This window comes from Syngnathus floridae, chromosome 18, assembly GCF_059516105.1.
Source record: "Syngnathus floridae isolate MCC-2025c chromosome 18, RoL_Sflo_1.0, whole genome shotgun sequence".
Classification (NCBI taxonomy): Eukaryota; Metazoa; Chordata; class Actinopteri; order Syngnathiformes; family Syngnathidae; genus Syngnathus; species Syngnathus floridae.
In genome coordinates, this window is record NC_142430.1 from 3,944,103 (window position 1) to 3,960,046 (window position 15,944).

A 15,944-nucleotide genomic window follows, 5' to 3' on the forward strand; every position below is an offset into this window, starting at 1 on the left:
ATTAAGAGCTGCAGAGTGACAAACTTTTCCTCAGGCGGCTCGGTTCAAGGCGAGGACGGGAATCGTTAGCCATCGACTTAGTTCTGTCATTTAATGACCATCCGGCTAGTTAAGTTAACCACTCGCCGGTCCGTGTAGCTCTTCGCTTCCCTGCAATCTGCAATTATCATCAAAGAACATCTGTTTGTTGTTCCTCTGCCGCAAGTGGCCCAGCCTCACCTTGACCCACACTCCCAATTGTGTGCCGTGTTATGAGTGAAAATAAACACAACCAGGCCAGGCTCGGCCTTTGTGAGAACAGGGCGTTCTCAGGATAGGGGCCGTCTTCCTTTGATGGGTACCACAGAAGAAGAAAACGAAGAAGAAGGGAGTGCGGGCTCTGCAAATATAATGTAGACGACCTCAGAGTCCACGCCTGTCGGCTGAATGCTGAGGGATGGTCACGGTCTCTTCTGACTTATTTGCGACAGTGTCAGCACCGCACTTGAGCGCACTTGTGTCACTTCTCGCCTGTTAGCTATCTCAATTAACAAAGACACGCGAGAGATGGCGCCGGCCTGAAACGGGGACATCCAAAGTTCAGCGTGACGACGACGCCTTGCCAAAACACGTTTGCTGTAACTATGTGGGTCATTCCACCATTGGTGGGCATTTTATAAACATCAAGTTTCAAATCATCCATACACCAAATATGTAGCTAGTCAGTTAGCTTGTTGCTATTTAGCTTGTTGCCATCTGCTTATTTTATTAGTATCCTATGTGGTTACTTTGCACTAGTATGAGATGAGATGAATGTCAGCATCAATCGTGCTGGGCTCGAACCCGGGTGGTGGGCGGGACCTTGAGAACGCCTCGCTTACTTATCTCGCTGTGAGGATTCCGATATTAAAAAGCAAAGCGGGATAAAGTTACGAGAGGGAGGTTCTCATTTGCCGGAATGTCACCATCAATCTGGAGGGGATTGTGCGTGTGCCCTTGAGCAAAGATGACGCACACACCCTACCTTTCATTTATCATGTGGCGCCAATCAGAGTGAAAAAGGGCTCCTGATTGGTTGTGCTGTGCAAAGAATACATTTTTTAAAAAAACTACAATCGATTGCTGCAATAGAGCAAATATAAAGTCATAAGAAGCGATTGAAGTATCCTGTCCTGCTGCATCAGCGTCGAGGCACTTGTTACGTCGCTAGTAACGAAATATGATTCGATGAAATATGATAGCATCAAAGCGACATGCAGGTCTTTAATGTAGAACAGCTGTAGCCAATCTCCATGCTCACCAAATAATACATCATGGCTAATTGATTTTCTGTCAGTTGCCGGGAAAATAAAATACTTTTTTTTTTAACTATGCATCACGACCAGGAAGTAGCTTGAGGCTGTGCTAATGTCGGCCTGTCCTCATAATGACCACAGCCGCGAGTTAAACAGTGAAAAGCGAACCCCTAAAAAAAAGTAATCGCCTCGGTGCAGAATTTATTTGGAAGAAAAAAAAAACACGGTATGACACAAAGCGGTGGCCTAGTAAAACAAACGTACACACGAGAAAAAAAAGCCGCACATTAAGAAATTACACACACGAGTGCTCAGCTGCCGGGCGGATTAATGAGCATGAGCAAGCGTTTCCCAAAGTCAAGCTAAGCCGCAGCCAAAGACGGAGAGGGGTCAGCGGCGGGCCAGCCTCTTAAATCAGAGCAAAAGGCCGACCCCGTTGTCAGGCCGCCACTCGTGGGAGGAAGCGCCGGCAAAACAATGACCACGGTCGAGGGAGGGAGGGAGCCAGCGACAGCGGCGCTGCTTTTTTCCACCAGCTGGGCTCATGAAAGCAGCTGGACACAGGCGAGGGTCACGACCAACTGTTTGTTATTCCCAAACTAAGTCATACTTGACATTAACGAGGTGACGCGCCCGACATGCTTACGGACTTTCCAGCCCCAAAAAGTGATTCATCGGCAAACAGCTTCGCATCTGCCTGTGCGGCTGAAATTTCCCCTTCGCGAGGAGGATTTATAATTCATCCTCTCGGCTAACTTGTCTACTAGTAAATATGGTTTTGTTCGAGGCATTAGTCAGTGTTAAGTCATTTGTTGATATGTTCATCATTGCTCATTTGGCTTTCCGCGCGGGATGACGACGATACGCTTCCACAAACAATCCGATATGAACACACGAGGATAATAAATCGCCCGAGTGTCATGTTCAATTTCCAGCAGGAGCTTTAGTCTGTATTATCCATAACAGGATTTAAATTGTTATCAGGACGTACAACAATCCACTTTGCATCCTGCCTGCTGGTGATTCATAGCGGGGAAACGAGCCTCACATTTTCCACGCTGAAAAACAGCGGCGGCGACGACACGGGTGCACTTGATGTACTCGGATGATTGTTTGAATAAATTGCTTCCATCCGGGCTGCCGTTCACACTCGCGCTATCAGTTGTGATTGTCTCGGGGTGGGCGGCGACCTTCCTGCTTCCCTCGGACAGGACGGGCCTCGCGCGTGGTTCCCGTCTTTTGTCAAGTCAAATCAAAGACGGCTCCCATTCTCAGCTGCAGACCTTTGCACCTCGACGTCACGCGGCCCACGTTACCGCATCTACGTACGATACAGTCTCATCGCCGTGACGGCCGCTCCATCATTAAAAGCGGATCCTTCATCTGGATGCAAATGCGAGGAGTCGATAAGTGGCAGAGCGTGAGCGATGGAACCGCAGTCCCCTTGTACGCCGGAGCCTATTGACTTCTTGTAGGCTTTTTGCAGAGAATTTGAAAACAATCAGCGTGCGGCGCGGCAGAATGCAGAGGCATTAATCACAAAAAGGGGGCCACTTTATTCCGCCGCACAATAAAAGGGGGATTGTCGCAACAGCTGCAAAGCCTTCCGCCGAGGCCGATGATTTATGTGGCCGCGCGGCCGTAACGATGAGCTGGCGTCATTACCGTATCGACGGGCTTCCAGATAGATTATCCTCATTGATTGCTTCACGCTTTGTTGATAAGCGGGCGCGGGCGAGAGAAACGGAATAGTGCAAAATACATACGCAGCTTTTACACTACACGGCACAGTACCAATTGGTTAGCATGTTGCGCGTATGAGCACCGTAACATCGAAGCTCATTCACTCTATGGCATTTCCCATTGTATGTTGGCATTAAGCTAGGAGACTTTGATGAGACAAAAAGACATTACATTATATTTCGAGACAGCAAGGGGGAGAAGAGGTGCTCAGTTGTGAGGCAAAAATATATCTCCCAAAAAAAAAAAGAGGTTCACCAACAAACAAAAATGGTGGTTTCGTGGGCCCGAGAATATGAAGAACCAAGAAAATACCAAAAGAGCCTTCAAGATGAGTTAGCGGAATGCTGTGTTTCCTAACTCTCGGCCTCCAAAGTTAAAAAGGTCAAGCGCGACAGTGGCTGAATAATGAGTCACAGCCAGGAGAGTTCAGATGTTGGAAATCTTCATAGCGCAGTGCTCATGATTCATGGCCGAGCGTGCTCCCTTGGCCCATACATCATGTGAGGCTTCTTGCCGCCAACCCCCCCCTACTCCAGCCTGGCCAAGGTCAGCTGAAGGAAATGATGCGGCTACATCCCAAGATTTATGAGAGATTCTTTTACTTTGCTGCTCGTGTGTTTACAGAATACATTGACTCCCCCCAGGCAGGAACTGCCTCGGCCCCTGCGGCTTTTATGGGAGGACCCAGGCGTTTATTGGCTATGGCTAACCATGCTAGCTGAGTGCTAACCGTGAAGCAAACACGAGCGCTATCCAAGGTGGCAAGGTGAAGCCTATCACTAACCAATTTGAAAATGTCTGGCCGTGTGATCATTTTCATCTCATTTTTCCCGAGTGGAGTGCGGAATTAAACAAGGGAAGGTGCGACACAAAGAATTCAACAAAAAGTGCTCGCTTAGCAGTAAGAAAATTGCTGTGGGATTTGTCTTGCCCGAATGGCTGGGCAGGTAATTCCTCTCTGTCTTTCATGGTGTTTGTCGGCGTTAAGTTGCCGAGCCTCGGCCCCGTAGATTCTCGCATCCACTTCCCGCCTTTGTCCATCCATCAATGGGCGGGCGCACTTTGTCAGCGCCGACTTCATCTTGGCGATGGCAATTGCATACGAGAGTACCCCCCCCCCACCCCCACCCCCACCTCCGCTGACAGGGAAACCCCTGACGTCAAATGTATTTTTTAAAATTTAACAGCAGGGAACACAAATGAGACGCTGATGGGGGCTTATTAACGACCAGGACATTTTGGCAACGATCAGCTTATAAATGGTCCCCCCGTCAAGGCTTTCCTAAAGCCCCAAACGAGTCTTCTCGCTTCAGTGCTCCCGTCAGCTAATAACAAACGACGACCATTAGCCGTATTGTTAGCCGCGACGCCCCCGAGAACAAACAAAAGATCGTAAATAACAATTTGCAAGGGGAAGCCTTTAAAGAAGAAAGATGGCGGAGGAGGTTGCCAGAGATGACGTGGGAGGGCTTTGAAGGCAAGATTGCGGGAAGGCTCTGCCAAACAAAGCCCACGGCGAGGAAATACAGCTGGCCCGAGCATTTTTGCTTCAGCTTTTGTTCCCTAATATTTGGACGAGCAATTCCCAAACGTTCATTTCTTTAAGTACGATGGCAAAAATAGCCTAAAATGTTTGCAAGGAAAGGCGCCTGCTTCTTAACAATATCCACCACGGCCTGGGAAACCTGATCCACTTATGTGACAATTCAATAACATAATCCTAAATCCGTGACGACTTTTAACGAGATTACGTGCCCCGAACGCAGCGGAGACTTGTAGCCATAAAGGAAATAAGTTCATCAAAACCAGAATAGGAAACGGAGCTATTTTGTTGGATAATATATAAAAATTTTGCAAAGAGTTGCTTTTGGCTAACTTAGCTCATAGCTAACGGCAAACACAAGCTCATTGATTGCAGTAATGCACGCCGACAGCCCAAAGAGTGAAGAATGCCGGGGAGTAACGAAAGGTTGTTTACCTATGGCGACATGAGAGACACAGTCGGGAGGTGTTTTGTTTTGCTTTGTTTTTTCAGCAGGGTGGCAACGCTGACGGATGGACAGAAGTGACAGTGCGGCATTCATCCCGCACGCTCCGCCGCCAGCGTTTGGACACGGCAATAAATCAGCCGCCCTTCCGCCGCTGTATCTACAGCTTATTACAGCCGGCGTGACAAATAAATAATAATCCCTGTCAACGAGGGCCTTTTGTACCGCATTGCACTGCAAAGCCTCCATCCTTTCATGCTCTTTTGCTTTTACTTGTATTTTGCCTTTACTTAACTTAAAACATTCCTCAGATGGGATGCTTGTAATGTTAGTGTGTGACCGGCATTTCACCCAGAAAGAAACAATGAAAATGTTGACACGGGCACACGACCAGCGTGTGGAATTTGGGCCTTTCCCGTGAATTTCACAAGCACTCATTAAAGATTTACGGTTCCCCAAAACATGTTAATTGGCTTCAAGTGGGGGGAACAGGCCGCACAAGCGCGCTGACTACGTCGTGCCAGCAACAGAAGCAGCAGCAGGTGGAGGCCAAGACTCCAAAGCAGGCCCGACGTGCTCGTGTATTGAAATAATAGCTGACAAAGACGCTGGGCGTTTCCGTCAGCCTAATAGGCCGCGACACCCGCCTTGCCTTGCCTTTAATTTGTTGTGACCGTCCAAACGGTTGGCTGGATGGGAGGGGGGGTGCAGGTCGGGGGGGCAGGTCTTCAGTGGACGCGGTGACAGCAAGCAGCTGTGAGATTTTTTTTTTTCTTCTCGAGTGGGCAAACAAAGACAGGGAGTTTTGACAGGAGGGTGTCGCGGCAAAGAGATGAAATGGCAAGTGAGTGGCGACCACCGCCATTTGCGTTTTGTTGCATCAGCAACGGTGGCAAATCGGGCATTTCGTCAATTGGACACTTGCGTGTCAAGGTACAACTTGTTAGTAAAGAGTGGGCATTTCTTTTCATGAGTTGGCTGGCTTCGGCTTCGAGGTCAGCGGACTTTGCCGGCGAGCATATGCCGAGCCAATAAATTCATCAATTGTTGGGATTGTTTCCCCGGCAGTGCATAACTTGATTATTTTCATGCGCATCTATGTCAAATCCTTTTGCGCAGCACAACTCAATTCTGCTCTTTATCATAGCGATCATTAATAACTGACAGCCGTGCTGCCTCATTAGCATCAGAGCTACATTTGTTTCTGCACACAGGCTGATTATTTCCTACAACAGGCCCTGGCCAATTACTTCGGCGGGTGGGGAGGGGGTGAAAAGGTATCACATAAATCAAAAGCTAACAAGGTGGCAAATTTGAAGTTATCCCGATTGCGAGAGACGCCCCGAATAATATGTCACTGTCAGCCGAGCGCCACGTACACGCATGCCGAATATATCATCCCAAGAGGTTCTCTCGAAGGGTCGAGTAGCGTAGCATTAGCATATTCAGAGCACAGGTGGGAAGGAAAATTTAAAGCGACAAAGTTCCAACATGCCGGCGCTGTCATTACGGGCCGAACAGCTTTTACTCTATGCGTGATGATGTTCATCCATCACGGGCCGACAGCGACATACATGGAGGCGACGGCAAACATGCAAAGGCAGCAGCGGAAAGAAAATTTGCTGAAGTGGCACGCACACCCTGAAATATAATCAACAGTCAACTCGTTTTACAATAATAATAATTTTGGGGGTGCGGCTGGAACAGATTCCATTCATTTAAACGGGAAAGCGGATTTGAGATACATACAAGCGATCTGAGTTATGACATCACGTCAACGCTGTTTCCCAGCATCTGCTGGGCCTTGTCCCTCATTCTGAAGCGCAAATTGAGCACAGACGGGAGGCAAAGTTTTGATCTTCAGCAGAAGTTAGCGAGGGTTATCTCTGGCCGTCCATCTTGCCTCCCAACCCGCCGCAGCTGTCTTCTTCCTCCTCTTTCTTCTTCTTCGCGAGCAGACAGCGCCGCTTAATCTTAATGTGCGTCACGTGCCATGGCGGCCGGGCCCCGGAGTTCCTCACCCAGGCGGTCCAATTCATCAACATCTACCACAAACGTCCCCGGCTGCACGGCCCAGATGATCTGGCCACTGATGTATAGGACGTCGGGCGGAGGTGGCGGCGCGGCGCAACACTTATCAGATTGCACATTATGCACTGCTTTGTATTGCCCGGGACAAAGAGAAGACCAAAGTCCGGACAGGCCCGCCTCACTTTGCTGAAAGACTGGGCCAAGCCGGCTGGCTCATTTCGATGAAGTGCGCCTGGGCCAAGTCATTTGTAAAGATCCAAATTCAAATGGCGGACGGCGACGTCATCTACTTTACATCCTTCCACTCACAATTACCGCATAGATGGAAAAGTGATAGCACTACCGCCGAGTCTTAGAAGCAAATCTTTGAAAAGACAGAGAGTCTGAGCATCAAATGGTGCTTCAAAACAAATCAAGAGTACCGAATGCTAACGCCGAGGCTAACAATGAAGCCGCGTGTGCTAACGCTGGCCTGCTCTACGGGTGCGCCTATAACTGCAAGTCAGGGCCCACGGAGGCCATGTGTTCCCCATCAAGATGAAAGCACGAGTCGCTCTTCGGAATGATGTCTAACACGTAGTCCTGCTAAAAGCCGAATATAAATCAAGATGTCAGCACGGAGGGCAGATGGAAAACACTCGCGACTCGCGATACAAGAACAAAGTCAGCCCGGGCTAATCCTTCAAAGCACCGCTCCGATTTGGTTTTTACGATGACCCGCTAATGTAAAAATTACGCCTGACAATATAATCTGGATAACCTCGCCGCAGCCAAGCAACGACCGTAAAGCACCGAGCCCCCATTCCCAGCGCCCGTTCTGAACCGAGGCAATAAAGCTGTGACACTTTTACGATAGCGTAATTAACAGCGCGCCCCGACCAAATTAAATCAATGTGCCCATCTAATATCATTTTCTCTAGTTATGCAAATCAAACACGCAAAGCCCCTCGGAATGAAGCCGTGCGAATCGCTTTCACGCGCTATCGTCCGATCAGACCTCTCGACACGGATGATGATGATGATGGGGGGAGGGAGGGGGTGAGTGTGTGTGTGTGTGTGTGTGTGTGTGTGTGTGTGTGTGTGTGTGTGTGTGTGTGTGTGTGTGTTGGGGCGCTTTTAACCACTGCACTGATTAGTGACAACATGGATGATAACAGCTTGAAATTAAAACGATGCTCATTGGTTAAAGATCAAATGGAAGCCCGGCATCGGAAAAAAAAGTCCCTGGAAGGCCTTCAAGCAGTTATTCATGTTGAAACGGAGCATAATCAGATCATCCCTTTGAGTACATTTGCAGTTCAGTTGTATTTAACTTTAGGTACAATAACAATATTGTAATGTTGCATATGGATTTGTAGCGTGAAATTCAAGTTAGGGGTCCCTGTAATGACCTGTTGCTGTTTTTATCTTAGCCTTTAGCTTGCGGCCTTTTCCCTATATGTGAGACAAAAGGGAGGCTGCGGCAGTGGAAGGCGAGGGTGAGAGCGAGCGAGTGCAGTCTAATGGCGCTGATTAATGACAAGGGGCCAGAGGAGAGCCGGGACACAGGCGCAGGCAACATATATCATCCCTTCTCATCAGTCTCTGCACCTTTGTGGTCTCCACCCAGCCCGGAATAAAAAAATAAAAAAAAGCATGTACCGGCTGGAAAGAAAAATCTAATAAAAAGCTTCCCCAGTGATTTTCATATGGAGATGGCAGCTGGGCAGGCAAATGACATGTAGAAAAAGACATAATGAGCAAAAGCGGCGGCGGCTTTGTGTGTCATCACTCACCCCACACTACACTCGAGCACTCGCAGTGCTTAAGTCACATTCCCAAGGTCTAATCTTCTCGCATGGAAGCGGCGATGACTTATTGGCTATTTATGAATAGGCGCTGATGATAAATGGCGCCGCATTTATCTGCATAAGTAAGTCGGAGTGCCGGCGCGGAGGCCGTTACGCCGCCATCATCGGCGCAAAAGCCGTCGGACCCCAGCTGGGAGCCGTTCACGGGGTGCATTCTTGGGGGAATTTGCACTTTTAATTAAGAGGCACCTTGTTAAGACCAAAAGACAAACATTTGTGGAAAAATAGCAACAGGGAAAAGGAAAGCCAAAAATCCAGATATTCAAAACGTTTGACAGTCATGCTAACGTCGTTGTGAGGCACCTTGCGAGGGAAAAACGAGGCGTCTTAATGAAGGTGGCGTCAGTGCCGGGAGCTTGTCATTTTTCATATGCTTTCCTCGCAAATGTCGGACACCTCTTAACGGCCGCTGCGATAATGCTCCAGCTGTCAGCCGGTTGCACTTATGCAAGAATAAGCGAGGCTGGACAAATGCATTCAGATGGCATTCATCGCCGTTAATGATTTCACAGCAACGAAAATATGTCGGCACTAGGTTGTAAAATATAACCATGAGAAGTTGTAAAGAAATAAGTGTAATCAAGCCATTTTTGATTTTCATTCACTTTGAATTTGTTGGTGCCCGACGAGCCTGGCGGCGTTGGCGGTGGCGTTGGCGGCGGCGGCGCAACGTCTCTGCTGTTGTTGTGGCGTCGGCGCAGCGTGACAGCGGCCCTTCAACTCTCGTGTTCCAGAAGCTTAGACGCGCTTGTTTGATGACGGCTTATCCCCTCAGCTGACATATTATGCTTGGACAGGCCTCTGGCTGAGCCGCCAGAACAAGCTACGGCGGGGATTAGCCCCCGTGCCGGCGCTAATGCAGTCAAACTGTCAGGCAGATCAAAGCCGCTCACTTCAGATTAAGACCAATTAAACGGGGTGGCGCTACACAAATTAATACTTGGAGCGCACACGCACACGCCGCAACAGGGCAGGCGGAGAAGGCGGTTGCCTCGGGCCTGGCCGGGCCCCGAACGGAGAGGGCCCCCGAGAGATGGCTGACGTTGCTCCGCAGCGACGACAACATATTTGGAGGAGGAGCTAAGGTTAGCCGGTTATTGCAAGAAAGTGAGCGAGCGTGCGATAGCTGCTACAATACTAATGGCGAGGAGAAATAACAAAATGCATCAATGCTAAGGATGGAAAAAAAAGACATGATAACTGCCAAAATGACATCGTAGGTTTGCAATGAGACGTGTCCTCTTTGGGTCCACGTGGCCGACAAACGCAGATGTGGGAGCGGAATGCGCTCGAAAGATGCCGTCGCTCCCGTTTTGCGGCGTGGGAGGCACGGCCATACCTCATTTCAGAGAACAAATGTGCTTAAGTTATTTCTGAAGGGAAGGCAATCTGTCAAAGGCCGGCCTGTTTTGGCATGTGGCAGAGCGCCGCTGAGATCACAGACTCCGATTCTGCTTGCAATTACCGCCAGAGGACCTTCAAGGCAGGCAGGCGGCCATTAATCCTACTTCTGGCCCTGGACGCTTCGACATGTCAAATATTTCCCACTGTCCTCTGTGGCATGGCTCGAGGAAGAGAGAGAGAGAGAGAGAGAGAGAGAGAGAGAGCGAGAGAGAGAGAGAGAGAGAGAGAGAGAGAGAGAGAGAGAGAGAGAGAGAGAGAGAGAGAGAGACAGAGCGGAGTGCAAAAAAAATAAAAATCAATGGCGGCCCACTTGGCTCCGGCCAAGTAATCGCTGCTATTATGACTGCCATTATGTTTGCGTTACATCACTGCAAACTCTTGATTGAAATGTTCGTACGTGAAGAAGGCAAAGAGAGAAGACAACTGGAATTAACGAGCGGAAATAAAAACCTTCGAATGGCTCCTTTTCCAAGCAGCTTTAGGCCACAGCTGACAGCGAAACGCTCACACGCACACCAGCCGAATGAAAGGTGCAAGGCACCACTCTATATGTATAAAAACAATTTGTAACTGCTTGACAGATTGGTGTCAGCGTGCGCAATAAATTCAAGTTGAAGAATGTCATAGCATCCTTCCATATTTCTGGCCCTCGGAGGAAGTGGGACAGCCCCGATTTATGCCTTGGAAAGCTGAACATCCAACTGGCCCCGCTCGCCATCTAAATCAGATTTACAATGACTGTCAAAGGCGGCCGGGATGGACCAAATCATCTGGCTTTCGCGTTGTTTTTTTTTTTTTTCATACGGGCCGCCTAACAAGCGTCTTTGTCCGCTTTGGGCTGTTCTATCTAAACTTTTCCAAACAAGGGGACCACCGGCACTGCTTCACTCTTCAAGCTTCCACACCCCATCGCTCACAATCGCCCCCCCTTTCTCCCCATCACATGAATCGTGTTCAACAAAAGACGCTTTGAGGTCACGCTCTTCCTCTTCTTCTTCTTCTTTGCGTAAGCCCAAAGACAAGGAAGACTTAAAAGGGGGCTTATGAGGATAATGCTAAGAGAAAACACATGCCGTTACTTTGCCATGAATTAGAAAAAGTGTCAGATCTGCACGGAGGGGAAAACGACTTTACTAAGGGTGAAATCGACTCATTGGACTTTGCTCATCAAACGGCGTAACGGTCCGTGCTCGCGATTAATACGCTTGAGCTCTAAAGCCGCGCCTCTCGCCCCCCCTTCCTTTTTTTTTTTAGATTCATCACCCCAAGAATCCTCCACAGGGGTTTTAAAAACTTCAAACGCGGTCTCATGAAATAGTCAGGAGGTGTCAGACATGTGTTCCCCCGCACTTCACCTCCAACACCGCCGGCACGACAACACCAAAGGCCGCCATTGATTTTGTGCAAAGGGTGACACCCCCTAAAAATATTAAAATGATACAAAATAATACAAGCCACTGGCGAGATATATTTGACCTCCATCATCTTCTGCGCGGACATCTGAATGGAGTTAAACGGACACGCCGGTATATTTTCCGAGCCTAATTCCGCACGGATCGTCTTCGTGTATGAGCTATTAAAATCAGCTTTATGGACGATCCGAGACAGATTAAGTCACTGTCCGAAGAATTTAAAGCTTGCTGGGCTGTACATTCAAAAACAGAGGTCAAAGAAAAGCCAACATAGATACAAGCCGCTCGCTGATCCTTTGCCAATCCACTGGAAATGAAACATTCCTTCCTGCGGGTTCATCCGCTAAATATCGAATATATACCGTGTTGGCTTCACGCAGCAGCGCTCTGTAAATGGGAAAGTCATCTCAAACGTGGGATTGAAAAAAAGGAAGGGAAAAAGATCAACGCAAAGAATTAGCAATTTTAATTTATTATTGCCATATGCAAAATGGCTTGGAAAAAAAGTCTGCGTCGATGTTTTTATTTTTTGTCTGCGTCGAACCGAAGCTTGAAAAGCCATAAATCAAATAGACTATTGCTATTGCTGAGGGATAAAAAGTAGTAATGGTGATCGTGCGTATTGAAGGCAGCCGGCAGATTTTTCTCCACTGATCAATGTACAGCGCCGCAACAAAGGGGCTATTTATTTACTGTGGCCGAGGGGCAGAAACGTTACCGTTATATCAAGTGGCTGCGCTGATTTACAACCAGCTATTCAGGCTTTGGTGTGTTTGAGTGTCTCACCATCATCTGAAATCTACTTTTTAGGAAGAAGGCCTCTGTCTGGTTTTTGAAGAAGAGTGCAATTTGACAACGCATTTGGGGCGACGAGCCGAGGAGCCGTCAGAGCGAGCATTTGATCACTAAGTCGACAATGAAGCGGTAAGTGTCGAACGGCTGCCTGACGCTAATACCGGCTGGAATCCCTAATCCCGCTTGTGAAATGTGACAAAATGGGTGCGGAGGCCCCGCTTTACGGGAAATAATCTGCCCATCACAGACGCTCATCCCGGCCCCCGGGTGTCAAAACACGCTACCTGCACATTTCCCCCCGCCGGAAATTAAATCGAAGGGATCAAAGATTACCTCGGCTATGTTATCAGTGAGGCCGGCAAACAACGAAAAGGACCGCGTTGCAAACAAACAAAACGTTCATTTGGGACGTGCGTCGCTAATCCTTGAGTGACTTGACAAAGTTTGCGCAAAGTTCTTAATGTGGCAGGTGTCGGGCGGCGGCAGCGGCAGCGGCGGCGGGACGACGGGCTGAAGCTAACGCGTGCGTACAGCATGACATCCTCACCTGCCTGATACGAGCGGCCGACAGTCGACGCTTAATCTGGGCGGGTTTCGACTTCAACCGCTCCTGACCAGCTTTGACTAATCGAGGAGACGACGTGGAAAAAGAGCCTTCAAGCGTTGCCGCCATCTTAGATTTCCGCCACCTCAACTTGGCCCGTGCAAGAAGAGGAGGGCGGCGTACGCTGACTTCTAAGTATCCCAAACGTCCCGTCCTTAAGCGCATCGCGCTGGTAACGTGAGCCGACAACTTCTTACTCTGTGCCAGTTTCTTTAGGGGGCGGGGAGTAGCGCCCGACCCCGCCAGCCCGTCGGCCTTCAGAGCAAAAAGCGAGTCTATTTTCTTGTCATATTTCCATGAAGGACGTCTCACCGCTCTAATTCCCGCACTTTGGTTCAAGGTGCATTAGCGCAGCTACGGAGGTGATGGGAGCAATTTCAAAGTGTCATTCAGCGGCGGAAATATCGCAGCGTGTCTCGTGCGGGCTGCCTCCGTCAACTTGCCGCTAATCTGGATCTTATTCACTCGACACCATTTACTTGTCAGCGCTTGGCTCCGGCACGTCAGATCCTAATGAGATCCGTTTCCAGACACGTTGAGAGCTATCGAAAGTGAAAGGTCAAATTCAGAATGCAAGAAATGTGGGCCACGTATTTGGTGTACAACTAACAAGGAGCGCTGGAGAGCGGAAGTGGCGCGACGACGCTTTGGAGTATAAAAGGCCGGTCTTGGCTGGCAGACGGCAGTTAGTTAAGGCCGTTAATTTCCCCGCAGACGCGCCGCTGCGGGCGACACGCTGGGGCCGTACTTAAGCATTATTAATGTGACAGGCCTCGGTGCAAGGCCAATCAATTAAACAGGAGCAATCACCGTCGCCTGGATGGCGGGCGGGCAACCATTTTAAGGAGCCGACGGGGGCGGGAGAGCGGCACAAAACAATAGCACCTTGCAGCCGTCATCAGGCCTTTTTAGCCGTCACGTCCAATCGGCCCGTCTCTGCCTTGACGTGGCACGAGAGCTCTCACGTCGATGCAGCGGGGAAGGATTTGGAGCTTGCGTGCAAATGCAGACGACCGGAGATTTCTATTGGCTTCTTACTACTTTTGCAAAAAGGCGCCTCTGGCGGCCGTTTAGGAGGTAACATTGATTTGCAAGGAACAGGAAGCACACAAAGTCCAAGTAAAGCTGAGGAAGCTTCGCACATCCAAATTGCTCAAATCTTTTGAGACCCGATGACGTCGCCCGCCGACGTCCGACTTTGAAGCTGCCGTGTTGGCGGAGGGGTGCGACCGTCCATAAACGTGTCCCGCCTGGGTGAAATACAAGCGGGAGATTTCGTTCTGTTTAAAAGTCATGAATTACGACGACAGCGGGGTGGAAAAATGTGCAGCCATTTAGGGAGCGAGCCGGGAATTTGGTGCGGCGCGCCTCGGCGGCCCATCCATCAGGGCCACAATAAAAGAGGTTTTGGCTGACTCTAGGAATTTATGGTCGCCCTTCCCTGTCCTAATAAGTCAAGCCGGCGTGTCAGCGGCTGACAGGCCGTTGCCGAAAACAGCGGCGGCGTCATCAATCAAAAAACACTTGCATCTGTTTAGCTTTTGCCTGATCAGCAAGACATTTATAGGCTATTGAGTAATAAGATAAGTGGCTCTCCTTTCAAAGGGGGGAATTGGAGAAATGGAAGATTTCAGGATGAACGGCAACCGCAAGACATTTTTATAAAACATTGTAAAGAGTGTCATTTTGGATTTTGACTGAGGCTATTCATTTAGTCCAGATGTTCCATTTTGAACTGCTTTTTTCAGATTGGGAACGTACCTGTAGTAGTCTTTTTGGCCAAAACAATTCTTTCGGCCAATCTATTCATCTATTGCACAGGTGTCAAACTCAAGGCCCGGGGGCCAGATACGGCCCGCCACATTATTTTATGTGGCCCGCTAAGACAAATTGTGCATCAAATTCATGTGTCATTACTAGAATTGCAAATTGTCTTCACTTTTAATAATATCTGTTTTTTTAAATATTTGACCAGTTTTTACTCGTCTGATTTGAAAACTAATTATTTGTCAGTTTGTTTTGTAGCTTTTACTGTATATAATATGAGGTGCTCATACATTTATTTGGGTTGACAGTCATAATGGCCCTCCAAAAGAAGCTATGACTACAATGCGGGCCGCGAAAAAAATGAGTTTGACACCGCTAATCTACTGGTACGTGCAAATCTAACGGTAGCTTTTTTTTCTCAAGAACCACAAAGAAAAGAAATGTAGTCAAGATGGCGAGCAACGTCCTCGCGTTCGTCTTTCGTTAAGATTACAGAGGCCGAGATGATGGATGGCAAAGTCGGAGACGACACTTCCCCTTCTCTTGATTTTGCTTTTGCGGCAGTGACCTGAATGTGACTGAGGAGAAGAAATGCAGACGGCTGACAGATAACTGGCAAGCAGGACGGAGAAGTGACAGATGCCAGGCAGCATTCGGGAGCAGAAAGCACGCCAAAACACGTCAAGCGGATGGACGGAAAGACGGACAAGCGGCGTGCTCCCCAGCCGTGGGTTATTTCTTAATGACTCATATGTGCTCCAAAAAAGAGACTCTGTCTTGTCAACATGGGAAGTGGAAGAAAAGGAAAGAAAAGGAAGCTCAAGTGGCACTGGATGACTTGATAGTTGCTCTGATTTGCCAACAGGCTCCAGACTAGTAATAACTAACAACTCACAACAATGCCAGAAAACCACAGAGGTAAACAAAGGTGAAAGGTCAACTTCTTATCATGGAGAAAGGGGGACTCCATTTGGCCACGCCCCCAAAGAACAAAAACTATCAGGTAAAAAAACAGTTTAAGTCGGCATCTCCACAATTGAGTCCGACAGACTACTAGTTGGGCTTTGCGCCTTTTC

The 15,944-nt window shown here is 48.7% G+C and overlaps 2 long non-coding RNA genes across 2 annotated transcripts in view; one reads left to right on the forward strand and one right to left on the reverse strand.

Moving 5' to 3' along the window:
• LOC148382285 (uncharacterized) overlaps positions 1 to 15,944 on the reverse strand; it is a 44,652-nt gene that overhangs the window by 16,177 nt on the left and 12,531 nt on the right. The gene's annotated exons all lie outside the window — the stretch shown is intronic.
• LOC148382286 (uncharacterized) lies at positions 9,872 to 15,660 on the forward strand. The gene is made up of 3 exons (XR_015853937.1): positions 9,872 to 9,971; positions 12,513 to 12,626; positions 15,433 to 15,660. It is a non-coding gene; the product is annotated as an uncharacterized LOC148382286 (long non-coding RNA).